Source organism: Acartia tonsa, chromosome 1 (genome assembly GCF_053477335.1).
Source record: "Acartia tonsa isolate MP-2025a chromosome 1, ASM5347733v1, whole genome shotgun sequence".
Classification (NCBI taxonomy): domain Eukaryota; kingdom Metazoa; phylum Arthropoda; class Copepoda; order Calanoida; family Acartiidae; genus Acartia; species Acartia tonsa.
The window spans coordinates 33,110,753-33,125,651 of record NC_137260.1 but is presented as its reverse complement, the minus strand read 5'-3'; the positions used below and the strand labels follow the sequence as shown (position 1 = coordinate 33,125,651).

General features: G+C 30.4%; 1 protein-coding gene across 1 annotated transcript in view; it reads right to left on the bottom strand.

Moving 5' to 3' along the window:
- LOC145317402 (uncharacterized) overlaps positions 1-14,899 on the bottom strand; it is a 184,337-nt gene that overhangs the window by 103,575 nt on the left and 65,863 nt on the right. The window contains exon 2 of the mRNA XM_080158469.1: positions 10,557-10,746. The gene's annotated coding sequence lies outside the window, so the exon portion shown is untranslated. The remainder of the gene's footprint in view (positions 1-10,556; positions 10,747-14,899) is intronic.

The window sequence follows — 14,899 nt, the reverse complement described above, 5'->3', positions numbered from 1 at the left end:
CTTCCATTGACCTATCCCCGACTATTAACTTTTTTTCTTCCATTGACCTATCCCCGTCTATTAACTTTTTTTCTTTCATTGACCTATCCCCGACTTTTAACTTTTTTTCTTCCATTGACATATCCCCGAATTTTAACTTTTTTTCTTCCATTGACCTTTCCCCTACTTTTAACTTTTTTTCTTCCATTGACCTATCCCCGACTATTAACTTTTTTTCTTCCATTGACCTATCCCCGACTTTTAACTTTTTTTCTTCCATTGACCTATCCCCGACTTTTAACTTTTTTTCTTCCATTGACCTATCCCCGACTATTGACTTTTTTTCTTCCATTGACCTATCCCCGACTTTTAACTTTTTTTCTTCCATTGACCTATCCCCGACTTTTAACTTTTTTTCTTCCATTGACCTATCCCCGACTTTTAACTTTTTTTCTTCCATTGACCTATCCCCGACTTTTAACTTTTTTTCTTCCATTGACCTATCCCCGACTTTTAACTTTTTTTCTTCCATTGACCTTTCCCCGACTTTTAACTTTTTTTCTTCCATTGACCTATCCCCGACTATTGACTTTTTTTCTTCCATTGACCTATCCCCGACTTTAAACTTTTTTTCTTCCATTGACCTATCCCCGACTTTTAACTTTTTTTCTTCCATTGACCTATCCCCGACTATTGACTTTTTTTCTTCCATTGACCTATCCCCGACTTTTAACTTTTTTTCTTCCATTGACCTATCCCCGACTATTAACTTTTTTTCTTCCATTGACCTATCCCCGTCTATTAACTTTTTTTCTTTCATTGACCTATCCCCGACTTTTAACTTTTTTTCTTCCATTGACATATCCCCGAATTTTAACTTTTTTTCTTCCATTGACCTTTCCCCTACTTTTAACTTTTTTTCTTCCATTGACCTATCCCCGACTATTAACTTTTTTTCTTCCATTGACCTATCCCCGACTTTTAACTTTTTTTCTTCCATTGACCTATCCCCGACTTTTAACTTTTTTTCTTCCATTGACCTATCCCCGACTATTGACTTTTTTTCTTCCATTGACCTATCCCCGACTTTTAACTTTTTTTCTTCCATTGACCTATCCCCGACTTTTAACTTTTTTTCTTCCATTGACCTATCCCCGACTATTGCCTTTTTTCTTCCATTGACCTATCCCCGACTTTTAACTTTTTTTCTTCCATTGACCTATCCCCGACTTTTAACTTTTTTTCTTCCATTAACCTATCCCCGACTATTAATCTTATTTCTTCCATTGACCTGTCCCTCAAACTCTCTCTCCGAACCGTACTACAAATCAAGTTACTCATAAAGATTACTACGACTTTTATAGTTTCGTTTATTCATCATTTTTTAAAGATTTAATGTTCCTCTCTCTCACTTCCCTTTTATTCCGTCTTTATTTTAATTTCATTATTTTTATTTAAAACCGTATTTATAATTTAGTCTCTCTTTCTTTAAAATATTTTAGGATCCTAATGTTTTTTTGTGTAAAATTATCGTCCTGAAAGGGTTAAACTATTTAGCTAAATGTTAAATTTTAGTTTAATATCTGAACACATTTGGGCGCGTCGCTAGTATCATATTACATAAAAACTTAGTTTTACTTGATTTACTATATTATAAACTTAAATTTTCTATTTTATGAATAGAAATTTAATACTTCAATATAATTTGAATAGCAACATGAAATAAAAAATTTAATTTATTCTTCATATTGTAAAATAATGGGTCTTATCATTCTGGTCATTGAGAGTTTATTATTGATTATTGAACCAGTATGAGTTTTTAACATCTGACCTTTGGAAAACTTGAGCTCGTTTATAGATATTTATTTCCTATATAGATCTGTCATGGATCTTGATGCAATACAGCAGGCCCTTTTGTAAATGTTAAAAATTGGAAGATTTCATTAAATAAAAGTAATTGCAAATATAAATATTAAATAAATTTTTTATTATGATTGTATTCAGTAGAAATAAATCGGTTTCGGAGCACTATTGGATTACATTATCATAAAACTACATTAGTGTAATGTTGTTTTTCTCCATCCCCCTAAAATACTTTAAGAACGTGTTAAAAGATGTATGTAAATATATGGGGTAATGAATAGCGTCCATTCACTTCAACATATTATCATATTCGCATAGCATGAGTTCGAATCTCGGCTCAAAAACCTGTCATATATGTATAAAGACGTTAAAAATGGCTCCTACTGCTGCTATGTCAGATGCACTTTATAAACATACAGAGTAGGATGGAATGCCTTGGCCGAAAACACATTACCAGACACAGTTGCGACTTCGAGACAAAAGTCATGTAATCAAAGAGTTATTTGACTGTTGGGTGTTGTACCTGACGTTGAAGTGTCATGGACAACAGCCTCGCCTGTATGACGTAATTGATAGGTACGATTCACAAAACAAGATAATATGATAAATTTGCTGAAGTGAATGAAAACCTGAATAAATACATTAAAAGTTACAAAATACCTTTTAATTAGGTCAGTGTAGGGGGGTAAATGTTTTCAGGTAGGGAGGGGACATTGGACTGTTCATTACACTAGTTTTATAATAACGTTGACTTATTCATTGGCTTAACAACTATGGGGGCTTTTATTGAACTTTGATTGGTTGGTTCATTAAGCTTGTTGTCCAAACGTTACAACCACTAATTAAAATCTACAGAATCTACAGTTTTGTGATGATCATTGGGGATGTACACATCCATTTTTCGGCCATTGTCTTATCCCTTTATCATCTGTAGAGCGTATTTATTCATCGTTCAATGTGTCATAATTTTAATAAAAACAAAGAAGTGCTTTACTCCGAATGAAATAAAACGGTCAATAACTTCCTTTTGAAATAAAATACAAAAATGGGCTTTCCTTACGTTTAGGCCCATTATGCTTCAAAGCCCTATAGGATAAAACACATAAAAGCGTTGAAACAAATGTATTTTGAAGTAATCATGCATTTGATATATTTTTGATTTTATAAACATAATCTTTTTTATTATTTATAGGGCGGAATTTTGTTAATCTAACCTCCAAACTGGAACTAAGGGTTGACACTATAGAAGATAAATCTAATTATATTGAACAATTATACTAATTGGTAGAATGCTTTGAGACTGCTATTTTTCAAAACCCAATCAAGATGAAATATTGCCCCTTCACCCTCCAAAGTTTTTAGGCTAACGGATGGCAAAAAAAGTTTACATACTTTTAAGGGTAGCAGAAAAAATAATTAATTGTCACCTACCTCCCTTTCCTTTGACGAATAATTATCTAATCCATGTAAATCTGAATATTAAAACTCAATTCAAATCACTGTATATAAACAGGATATTAATCATAGACGTCTAAGGGGGAGAGGGGTAAAGTGGGGATTATCCCCCCCCCCCCAAACGAATTTGGGGGTGTTGTAGGCACCCCCAAAAATTTTTTCATTTCCCCCCCCCCCCCAAAAAAAAATGGAGTGGGGACAAAACCGCGACAGGGACAAAACCGCGACATAACAAAACCGCGACAGGGACAAAACCGCGACAGTGACAAAACCGCGACATTGCAAAAAAATCTATAATAAAAAAAATCTTAATGCTAGAAGGTCATGGCCGCAGAGCTCGGCCCCCTGGCCTGCCTAGCCGCGGGCGCTCGGCCCCCTTGCCTATAACCTAACCTAACCTAACCTATATGTTTGAATGTTTAATGTACATTAACTTATTTATAGTTTAGAATTTCGTGGATTTTACAAAAAGTGGTTGGTAGATTTTTTTCAAATTTTTCAAATTTTTTTTTACAATATTTAGGTTAGGTTAGGTTATGGGCAAGGGGTCCGAGCGCCCGCGGCTAGGCAGGCCAGGGGGCCAAGCGCTGCGGCCATGTATTTCTACAAAAAAAATCCTACATAGTTATATTTTTGTTATTGTCGCGGTTTTGTCACTGTCGCGGTTTTGTTATGTCGCGGTTTTGTCCCTGTCGCGGTTTTGTTTGTCGCGGTTTTGTCCCCACTCCATAAAAATTACCCCCCCTCTTAAAAAAATTTTACTCCCCACCCCCAAAAAAAAAGCTTGGACGCCCCTGATATTAATGTTTATTTCCAATGGTATTCTAATAAAATTATTCAACTTTTATGTATACAATCTTTTGAATGGGCCTATCTGATGTTTACACATGCAATGTAGGCCTTTCTATACAGGCTAGGCCTAATATCAAATATGCCTTACCCTGTGAAGTAAGATAAGTTGTTTTTAAGAATTTTAAAGCTAAGATAAACTTATTAGGTAAAAACTTAAAAACCTGACTTTAATTCTTATTTTATTTTTAACTATTGCACTTTTCTTTTAATAATTGTACTTTTTAGTCATCTTATTCGAATTTTAATTTAAAAAATTATACAATTTTTCGATCAAAAAAAATAGAAGTTTTAAAGGTTATATTTTGAGTAGTTTTTATCAAGTTTTATAAAACAGTGATGTCTGTTTTTGTGTATGTTTAAGAGTGTTAAATGTTATTTTAATGGCAATTGACTAAATTTTAGACAAATTTTCTTCAGTAAATCAAAAACTATTTGAATTTTTGTTGTTATATAAAATAAAAAGTTAAACAATGTATGTCATATAAGGTTTTATGCTATACTCTTAGTTGGTGTAACACAATCCCCTTTAAACAAATTTTACCCCCCCCCCTCACCCCGTTTCTTCCTCTAAAAAATATATAAATTGTAGCAAATATTTTTAGCATTAAATGTATATTGTATATATACTAATGGTTAATCTAATACCTTTTTGTCTGATGTTAAAACGTACGTGTGTTTAGTGGGTCTCAAGTTATTTTACGCATATTTTAATTTGATGGATGATAGAGAGAGAGAGAGAGAGAGAGAGAGAAGCAGTGCTACAGATAAATGAACTAGAAATCAAACTGTCATATTTTATGTTGTAAGGAAAATGAGTAACATTAAGCTAAACTGCTAAAAGCTAACAAAATTGGTTTTAATTTTTCATTTTAATATACGCGGAAAGCCGTATATAATACGATGCGATAAATAACTATTGAATTGGGTAGTTGCTTACTGTTATGTCAACATTTTCTAATTTTTACAAGAAAGTGACTTTCTATTTTGTAACGTTCTTTTAGTGCACGTGTGCACATATCTTAGTTTTAGCGTACCAACGCAACTTATTTTTGGCCTTGTTTAAAATATTTGTTTTTAATATATTTTGTGACCATCCCAGGAGGTTTTGAACCTAAGGGCTTAATTAGAATATCAGGAGATAAGAATTGGGGGCATACATACAATATAGCAAAATAGTATTTTACAATTTAGATGGTAGAAATAATCACCCTATTAGGTTAAATTTAGATTTAGGGATAGGAAAGGGTGGTACATTAGTCTAGCCAATTTCGTATTATCACAATAATTGAGGTGACAACTATAATTGGTTGAAAGAAAAATATTTGGCTAATATTAAATACAATTTTTTTAATTTTTTGACTGAACAGAGAATGGGCGGGCATATGGGAGGGATTGGGAGGGCTAGGTGTATTTTGTAAGTTACCCTTAAGGTGTTACGAATATATTTTGTTATAAATAAAACTAATAGGTAATGCTAAATTTCCTTAGTCTTTAGTTAATATAAGTACAAAATAAAATGGGCCCGTTTTAGTATATTTTTAAATGATAAGATATTAATTATTTTTTTCTTCAAAAAATGCACCCTAGAATTAAAAAAACAGTCACCCTAGATAACTTTAATTCAGAAGTGGGTTATTCCGATAACAGACAGTAGCATAATATATTTTTAACTACAGTAAGTAGCAAAAAAAAATAATTAAGAAGAAAAAAAGGAGAAAAAAGCTACCCTGGCAAAAACAGTTTTTATATTCAAATATTTTTAAGCCATTCAAAGACAAAAAAAAAATGTTTATTCGAAACAAAGTTTAAATATTACTAATCTTTCATTGGCCCATCCCTACCACAGACTGAGACATAATTTCAAAAACTCTGGACAAATAAAATTGATCACCAACAATTATGAATTTATGCAAGAATTTTATGAAAATTCATAACATCAACTTTTTGTTATAAGGTTATAAAATAAATATTTTCTATAGGATCGGACAAAACAATTTACAAATGAAAAAACTGTTTAGAAATCGTGCAAAAAAAAGTTAAAACAATTTTAATGAAATGACTATAGACTATTATATAGCAAGAATAAAGAAATATTTTAATATTTTATTTGTTAAAATGTATCAACGAAAAAAGGTAAAATTCATTTCCTTATCATTTTATAGTTGACCCTGTTGTAAAATGATTAAAAAGAAATAATTTCAAGTTTCATAACCTTTAAGTTTTGTATCCTTGATTAAAATGCTTATTAGGTTTTTAAAAGATGGACTAAAAATAAGACATCTTTGAAAACTATACAGATACGTCATACATTTAAATAGATAATTATGCAGAGAACAGATATATCAAACAAGAACAGTAAGAATCACAGCAAATGACTTGCTTTATTTTTTTATAAAAATACTTACAAGAATATTACAAAATTGCTGAAATTAATGATATCTATATGAGATATCTTAAGTTGATTTTTTTTTAAATTTTTAAAGGCCATTATTAAATATCAATTATGATAGATACCAAGGCTCAGCAGCAATAAACTTGAAGCTTAAAATAGACTTTAAATGCAGCTATGTGAAATAGGTTCAGACATGCAACATATCATACAATTTTAAGGAACTCGATTTTCAACCTTCTTTCAGGTAACTTTCCTACGTCTGTCGGGACCTAAAAATACTTAATATTCGCTGCCGTAATGATATAATTATAGACATCACCCAGTCATGGAAAAGCTGCGCTACAATAACGTATGAAACAAAGCTTTATTCGCTCAGCATTAACCCTAATATCTTAGGAAAGATATCCTTTTTTGTCAACCTATCTATTAGTTCTAATCAGTAAAAACGTGTCAAGATATACATTTGTTTTTTTATGAGATTTCCATGAACAAAACATTAGACTATATTACAATAGAGTCTTATATCTAGATTTTGCACATGATACAAACAAAATGGAACTATTGAATCCATAAATAGCGTAGCATTAAAAATCTATAACTTTTTAGTAAAATTGTTTCGAAGCCTATGCATTGACATTAGGTAAACTGTCAGCTAAATCATGCATTAAGGCATGCAGAAGGTTAAAATAAAATGTGCGTGCTTCGCGCTTAAATTTAAAATTTCAGAGACGCTTTTTAGACTTTTCAGTGGTTGGGAGGAAACTAATATGGGTGTATCCACCCCCCTGACACTAAAAATAAACCTTATTTGTTGTCTGTAATACATACCCCTTCGCAAATTCCTCTGCATGCTTCTGCTTTAAATTAAATAAGTAATATGTAAGTGAAAAAATTGTTCTTCCTGGTATTTCTAAAATGTCTGTTGTTGAATTAAGAAATAAAAATAATGAACAATACTAAGAAGGAATTATCTGTGCACAAAGTCCAATTTTTACAGAATATGTTCCCTTTTTGAGGGAAGAAAGTCGCTCAAAAAATCAGCATGTGACGTCATAAAAATTAGGGACTATCCATCTCTTTTTTATTGGTTTTCTTTCCAACTCCTCCTCTCCTCATCCCTCGTTTGTAATACGTCAGAATTTTTTTGAGCGACTTTCTCCCCTCACTTTCTTTTAATATAATATATCATACACTCTTTTTGAAAGAAGTGTCTTTATGACTTACAATTTTAAGGTAGTGTCATTGTATGCCATAGAGCTATGCAACAGTAGTTAAAATAATGTACACAATTACTAGCACCACATATTGTTCACCCTAAATATATATGCAAATGTAGCAATCTAGTACAATTATGCTTCTCTAATAGGGGACCATTCAGTGTAAGGCCTCGGGTTCGATTCTTCAAATACTTTCCAAGTTTCTTACTCTTAATTAATGCATGAATATTTTTCTATATTGTTCCTGTTTTTTTTTATACGAGATGTAATCAAATCCTTTATTTTTTATATAGTTTAATTTTGTTAAATTTGCATGGTTACCTATAAAAGACAAATATACTCATATTTACTTTTCAAGTAACTACTTGTCTATTTGAATTTTAAATATGGTTTGTAAGAATCGAACGATCAGCCTAATAATATTTTAAGTTAAGATTTTGAAACAGCGAACTCTTGGCCTTTTTATGTTTAAAAATATATTTTTTAAGTATCGAGCTCAAGGCCTATTTACATTTCAAAATAGATTTATCTTTCTTTAGTTTGTTTATACAGAGATTAGTGCTCACTATTAAGAATTTAGAATTAATAAAGTCTAGTGATGTTATTATTTAAAACAGTGGCGTGCACAGGCTTTCAAAAGGTGTTTGCAAATTTTGACAAACAAAATCAAGGTGGTGGAGTATTGCGCTTTCGAGGGGTGTATTACAATAGGAGGTTATTTTATTCACCCTCTTATACATGATTAATGTTTTCAAAAATAAAACAGGCGTCATTTGATTAGTAAATTGATGGTGAAGTGCCTACACTTTATTAACCCACCTTAAATTAAAATACAGTGCATTTTTAACTTTAACCCCCCTTGTTTCTACATGGGGGTATAGATGACGTTAGTGGGCTGGACACCTAGATGGGTTGATACACCACCCTTCTGCACACCTCTGATTCATAATTTACATTTATACATAGATTTTTCTTGTTTCAGCAATTCAATTATTTAAAAATCTTATTATTATTTACAAACGGACGTATTCGAACATCAGAGTGCTAGGGTAAATAACATATTTTCGAATACTTATACCAAATCTGTGAGAAGAAAAGAACCTAATCCTGGAATGAGCATATAATGATTCTATAAAAACCTAATAATTGGTGTTTTACCAGCATAGCCTCTTTAAAACTATGGTTTGTCCGCACGTCACTATATTACTAAGAAGAAAAATAATGTTGTGTATCTATATATTACACAATTGGCCATTTTCTAAGCAGTGTCTCTCTTAGAAAAAGAATTAGATTATCGAAATTATGTATACTCTTTAACTAATGTTAACTTAATGCTGCTCTTCTGTCTATGGGCAAGATTGTCCTTTATAGTTAGGGTATAATTGCCTTATTTTTGTGCTTTTTAAGGTCCTACAATTAGATCATTTACATTTTTCATAAGTTTTGAGGTTTATTCATAACTAAAGCGGTGTTCCTCTACATTCTCATAGTGTTTTATATTTGCAAATTTAGAAAGTAATTAATAGAGGGTGGTAAGCAGGAATCTAAAGGGATAAGACAATGGCCGACTAATTGATGTTAATGTTAATACACAAAATTACCACTTCTGTAGTTTGGAATCAGTAATTAAAACATATAGACACTCCATTAATAAGCCAACCAACCAAAATACGTTAAAAGTCCCCAAAGTTGTTAAGCCAAAAAATAAGAAAACGTTATTATAAAACTTTGTGTAATAAACAGTCCATTGTCGGGTTGGTAAGAGTGAAGCACATGGGAAGGGGTAGTTTGTGCTAATTTTGTTTTGCTAATTTTGTACATGTGCGGAAATTAATGCTCACCAACCAAAGAAAAGAGGGAAAATCTTCACAAAAAATAGAAAACCAAGTACCAGATATTTCTAATAGATAAAATCTGTTCTTTTTAATGATTGTTGCCATTATATAATATTGTTAATAACAAAAATTTTAAAAATTTGTTAACAAAATTTTCTGTTGAATAATTCTAAATCTTAAAAAAAAACATTTAACTTCGAATATTGAAAAACATTCTCAAAAATAATCATAACATTAAAAACAAACAACCATTTAAAACAACAAGAAAAAGAAAAATATTAGTATAATATAGTACGAATCAAGATAAGTGTTAAACTGAGGTTCAGGTAAACTGTTTAAAATTGTTAAGTTAAATCAATAAATCACTAAATATGAAAAAATTCTTCTAAGCCTTAACATTTAAACTTTGAGCCTAAAATAATATTTTTTTGTAAATATATTTTAGACAAATTTTCTCTCTCTATCTCTTGTATTTAAAAAAATATTTCGTGTAAGAAAAATTCTACAAAAAAAAATATTTTTCGTTGCCCATGGGAACATTTTTTTATGAAGATTTTATCTTTTGCTAATTTTTAAATGTGTAGCAGCTCTGTAGTTATCTATTCATTTTTCTTACTTGCCTTTTTCTTGAAGGGAAACGATTTTCATTATCTTTTTTTGCAATTGGTTTTCATAGCCAATTTAAAGCATCCTTTCTATTTTAAACTTTACTTAGTTGTACCCAATATGCGAATTAATTTGGGGGTCAATTTGCTTCATTAAAAAATACTGTAGCACCATAAGAAAAAAATTAAGAATACCATTTGACAAAATGTTTGATCCTTAATACTGATTCGATCAATAAATCATTTTGCGAATCATTTAGTTTGTTAATTAAGACCTTATTGCGGACTTTTTATCAAAAAGTATTTAGCTTTACCACTTTTATTTTTCCTTGTTAATTTTTTTTTTAAATTTACTTACTTTTTGTTAATTTGTTTCTACGGCTGACAGAGTTTGGGTGGGAACTTTCTGAGCGACGTAAAACACGTAACTTTTTGCAAAAAAAAATCTTATTTCTTTAAATTTTTACGTCACGTCACAGCTTAAGCTGAACATTTTAGTATTTTTTCACTATTCTATTGTTTTCTTCGTTTTTGGTTTCAAAACAAACCTGAAAAAAAGTAATGATCAAAATTTAAAACTGATATATCAATGACATGCTGTTTTGACGGAAGTTGCTTTGCCACTCTAGCTTAATTATTATGCCTTTATTTAGGAACCAAAGGAAGGGAGTTCAACCACTCTAAATTAATCTCTATAATCTTGGTACGTGGAGGGTGAAGAATATCACCACTCTAACTTATCTCTATATTATAAGAAAGGTGGGGAGGGGGGGGGGGGATAAAAATCAATCTTTGGAAAATTATTCATTTTATAACTATATTTGTATTTATGTATATATAAACAATTGATGGGTGCTCTACTACTCTAACATAATCTCTATATTAGGAGAGGGGGAGGGGTTAAGAATTCCATGTTAGGACAAGTAAAGTTATGATCCATATGATATGTTGTCACTGACACTGACATACATTCACAAAATATATTTAGAATATAAGGACAAGTTAGGTTACAATAACAAATTTTTAACACTTTGGAAAATTATTAGAACACTAAATAACTTAATTTTTAGCAGTTTAAAGCACTAAAATTTTAATAAATCAAGGAGTTAGAAATAGAATGTAGCTGCACTACAAATTTGAGACTATTTGCTCTACCTTTCATTTTAAACAAAGGCCAAATTCTAATATTTCAAATAAATTATCACTTTAAATTTTTGTTTTAATATTCATTTTAAATAATGTTTGTGTTTATCCAAGGACTGATAAGCTAGGGGTACATAAAGTTTAGCTACATACCTCCATAAACGGGTTCAAATACATGGGGTACAAAATTACAACAGTTTTGTTGATTTATTGACAAGTTCAGAATTATGCATTTTTAATATATGAGTTACAATCAATTTTTCTTGTTCTATCGACAAATTGCTGTTTGAAGAGGTTATTTACTGACATACTAACGTGTAAGATTTTAAGAGATTTGGAACTACATCCATATTGGAACCCAAAAAATTCTGTATATTCCAATAATGACACTACTGCTGTAGTCTTATGTTAAGTTTTAAAAATTTGTAGTTCTCCTTTATTCCAAAAGTATATCTTTGCAAAGGAAAGGCTGCATGAATTAATGTTCTATGTTATATTCTAAACAAGGATGACAACCTCCTTAAGTAGCGCAGATGTATCTAGATAATATACATATTTAAATGTTCTATGTTATATTCTAAACAAGGATAACAACATCCAAAAGTTCAAAAATATATGTAAAGATATATCTACAATGTATATGAACTTATGTTTATGGGTTTTTTCTGAACAAGGATGACATAATCCTTAAGTAGCGCAGCTTTATCTAAAGATAACACTATATGAACAATAGGTTCTATGTTATATTCTAAACAAGGATAACAACAACCATAAGTTCAGCTATATGTTAAGATATACCTATATGAACTTGTGTTTATGTTTTTTTCTAAATAAGGATGGCAACATTTTAAGCAGCACATATAAGTATAGCGTAATTGTAGACTTATTTTTTTAGTAAGCTATTGAGTAGCCATGGTTCCTGAATTAATGTTCTATGTTAGATACTAAATTACGATTGCATACCATCAAAAAAGTTTACATTTCATATTTAAAAACAACAAAATCTTAAAAGTAATTTTAAAGAGACCGCATTTTAGTAGCAAAGTTACTCCATAATATATTTGTTATACATTAGCAATAAGCATCTACTCTTTATCCCTCTTAAAATAAATGGTTGAAATGTTTACTCGCCTGCTGTATGAATAAGATAAGCTTTCTTGTGTAGATTCCCTAAGCAATGGTCCATCAAATATATACCTTTTATTTTTTATGAAATTTTCAATCCTTATTCAAATTAAAAGTTTGTGCTAACTTAGTTCATCAATGTTTGAAATGAATTTGTTTAATTTAATCACTTATCTTTTTTCACTTAAAAATTCTTTATATTTTTAGGATATGTATTAAGGATTTAGAATGGCTTTGACACCTGTAAGAAACTTTACACTACTAAACATATTTTAAGAGATTTTTCCTAGTAAATTTTAACATCTGAGGTGAAATAGAGATAGAGAGAGAGAGAGAATGGCAGAGAAAAAGAGTTAGAGAAACAGAAAGAGAGAGAGAGAGAGAGAGAGAAAAGAGTTGAAACATATTCTCCGACAAACATCATAATTTACCTAGCATTTGCAAACGGAGATATGAGTTTGGGAGAAAGAAAAGGAGAGGATAAGGATTACATAGGATAGAGAGAGAGAGAGAGAGAGAGAGAGAGATACCCATGTTGAGAAGGATAGAAAGATGTATCTATTTAGCATAATGTTTAATAAATAAAGGAGAAAAGGAAATAAGAGAGAAAAATAGGTAGAGAGAGAAAGGAAAGTATATGGCAGAAAAAATAGAAAATAAATGTTGCCTTAAAATTGAACACAGTAATAGTGTCTGACTGATTATGACGTAACAAAAAAAATTAGCCAATGAGAGGCCACTATAAATTTTACCATTGGTCAATAACGGCCTCTCATTGGCTAATTTTTTTTGTTACGTCATAATCAGTCAGACACTATTACTGTGTTCCTTAAAATTATGTAATCATATTATAAATTTTTCCGAATCCTTTTTTATCAACATTTATTTTTCTTTGATTTTCATTCATCATAACTCCCTTGTTTAATTTCTATTATGTACCTTTGCAAATGTGCATATTATTCTAATGTGATACTATGCAGAAGTGCATGCACACCCACAAAATCCAGGTATGCGGAAATATTCCCCACATACACTACTGCCCATTTTTACTACAGTTTAAATCAGAGATATATAAAGAGTTGGGTGCAACAAAAAAAAATAGATAGAGTTTTAGAGTAAAATCAATGAGAGGGTAAGAGGAAATATTTACCTCCATTGTTACTTCACTGATTCCCTGAAATTGTGATTAAAAGAATAGTTATTTCTCGCATCGTATTATAAACAGCTTTCCGCGGATATAAAATGTACAGTTATAAGATTAAAACTTTTTTATATTCGTAGAAAACTGGATATAATACGATGCTAGGTATAATTTTTCCGTTTGGCTGTAAACCGGTTCTAATCCAACGGATATTAAACGGTTTTGAAGCGATACAGGAAAAACTATTCTATAACCAATGTACTAGAACCGTAAATTTGACCATCTCTATAATTGACAAAAGCTTGCTTTTTAACTGATAGAATTTACAACATTTAACATCGAACCTAAAATAGTCTAAGGATATCTATTTACACCCTCTATATCCAAATCTTAATATTCTTAAATTGTTAACTTGTTGTTTATGAGCTACTAATTGACCTTGTCATCTTTTTTCATTCCTATTTTCCTAAAGCTTTATTTACCCCTTTATTCCTGAACCCAAAAAGGAATATCTGAATCCTTTTAAACTTTATTTAACCCTTTTATTACGCTATAAAAACATTGGTAATGATGTAAATAGATACATAACTATATTTTCATTAGCAAGGGGTAAAACAGGGATGGGACAATCTACTTTTTACTACATGGGATATAAATTATAATTACTTCTTGATAACTTGTAAATGTTACAGAAAAGACTCAGCTGTATATCAATTTATATGACATTTTCCTTCCCTCCCTGGGAAATAAAGGGTAAAACTATATTCTAAAATACTTGCCGAAAAGAAAAGCAAATTAAGATTTGAACAAGAACAATGATGTACTCAAGTAGTGGGAATTAAAATTTATAAAGAAATATAATAAACCCCCCTAAAATAATACCTCCTTTGGGGGCGTAAACGCAAGAATTAAATAAATCAATAAATAAAATTTTTAAACAAAAATTTTATTCTTCCAGCTCATTTCCCTCTCCTGATTTCTCATCTATTTTTAAATGCCTCCCCTAAATTAAAGCTCTATACAAACATTCCTAATTTTGCCCTTTCTCATAAATTTTCTAATAAAATTTCAATATGCTTTCTACAATTATTTTTTCCTTTTTGTTATTTCTTTGAGTAATAGTAGAATTAAAAAAAACGATTTAAATAGAATTTTATTATTTTAACATGTTAATTGAGACGGGGAGATGTGACAAATTAATCATTAAGTAATTTTTTTTAGCCAAACACAATTACAATATAGCAGCTTATTGTTTTAGAAATCATTAGATTCTTATTGAAAATTTAAAATTA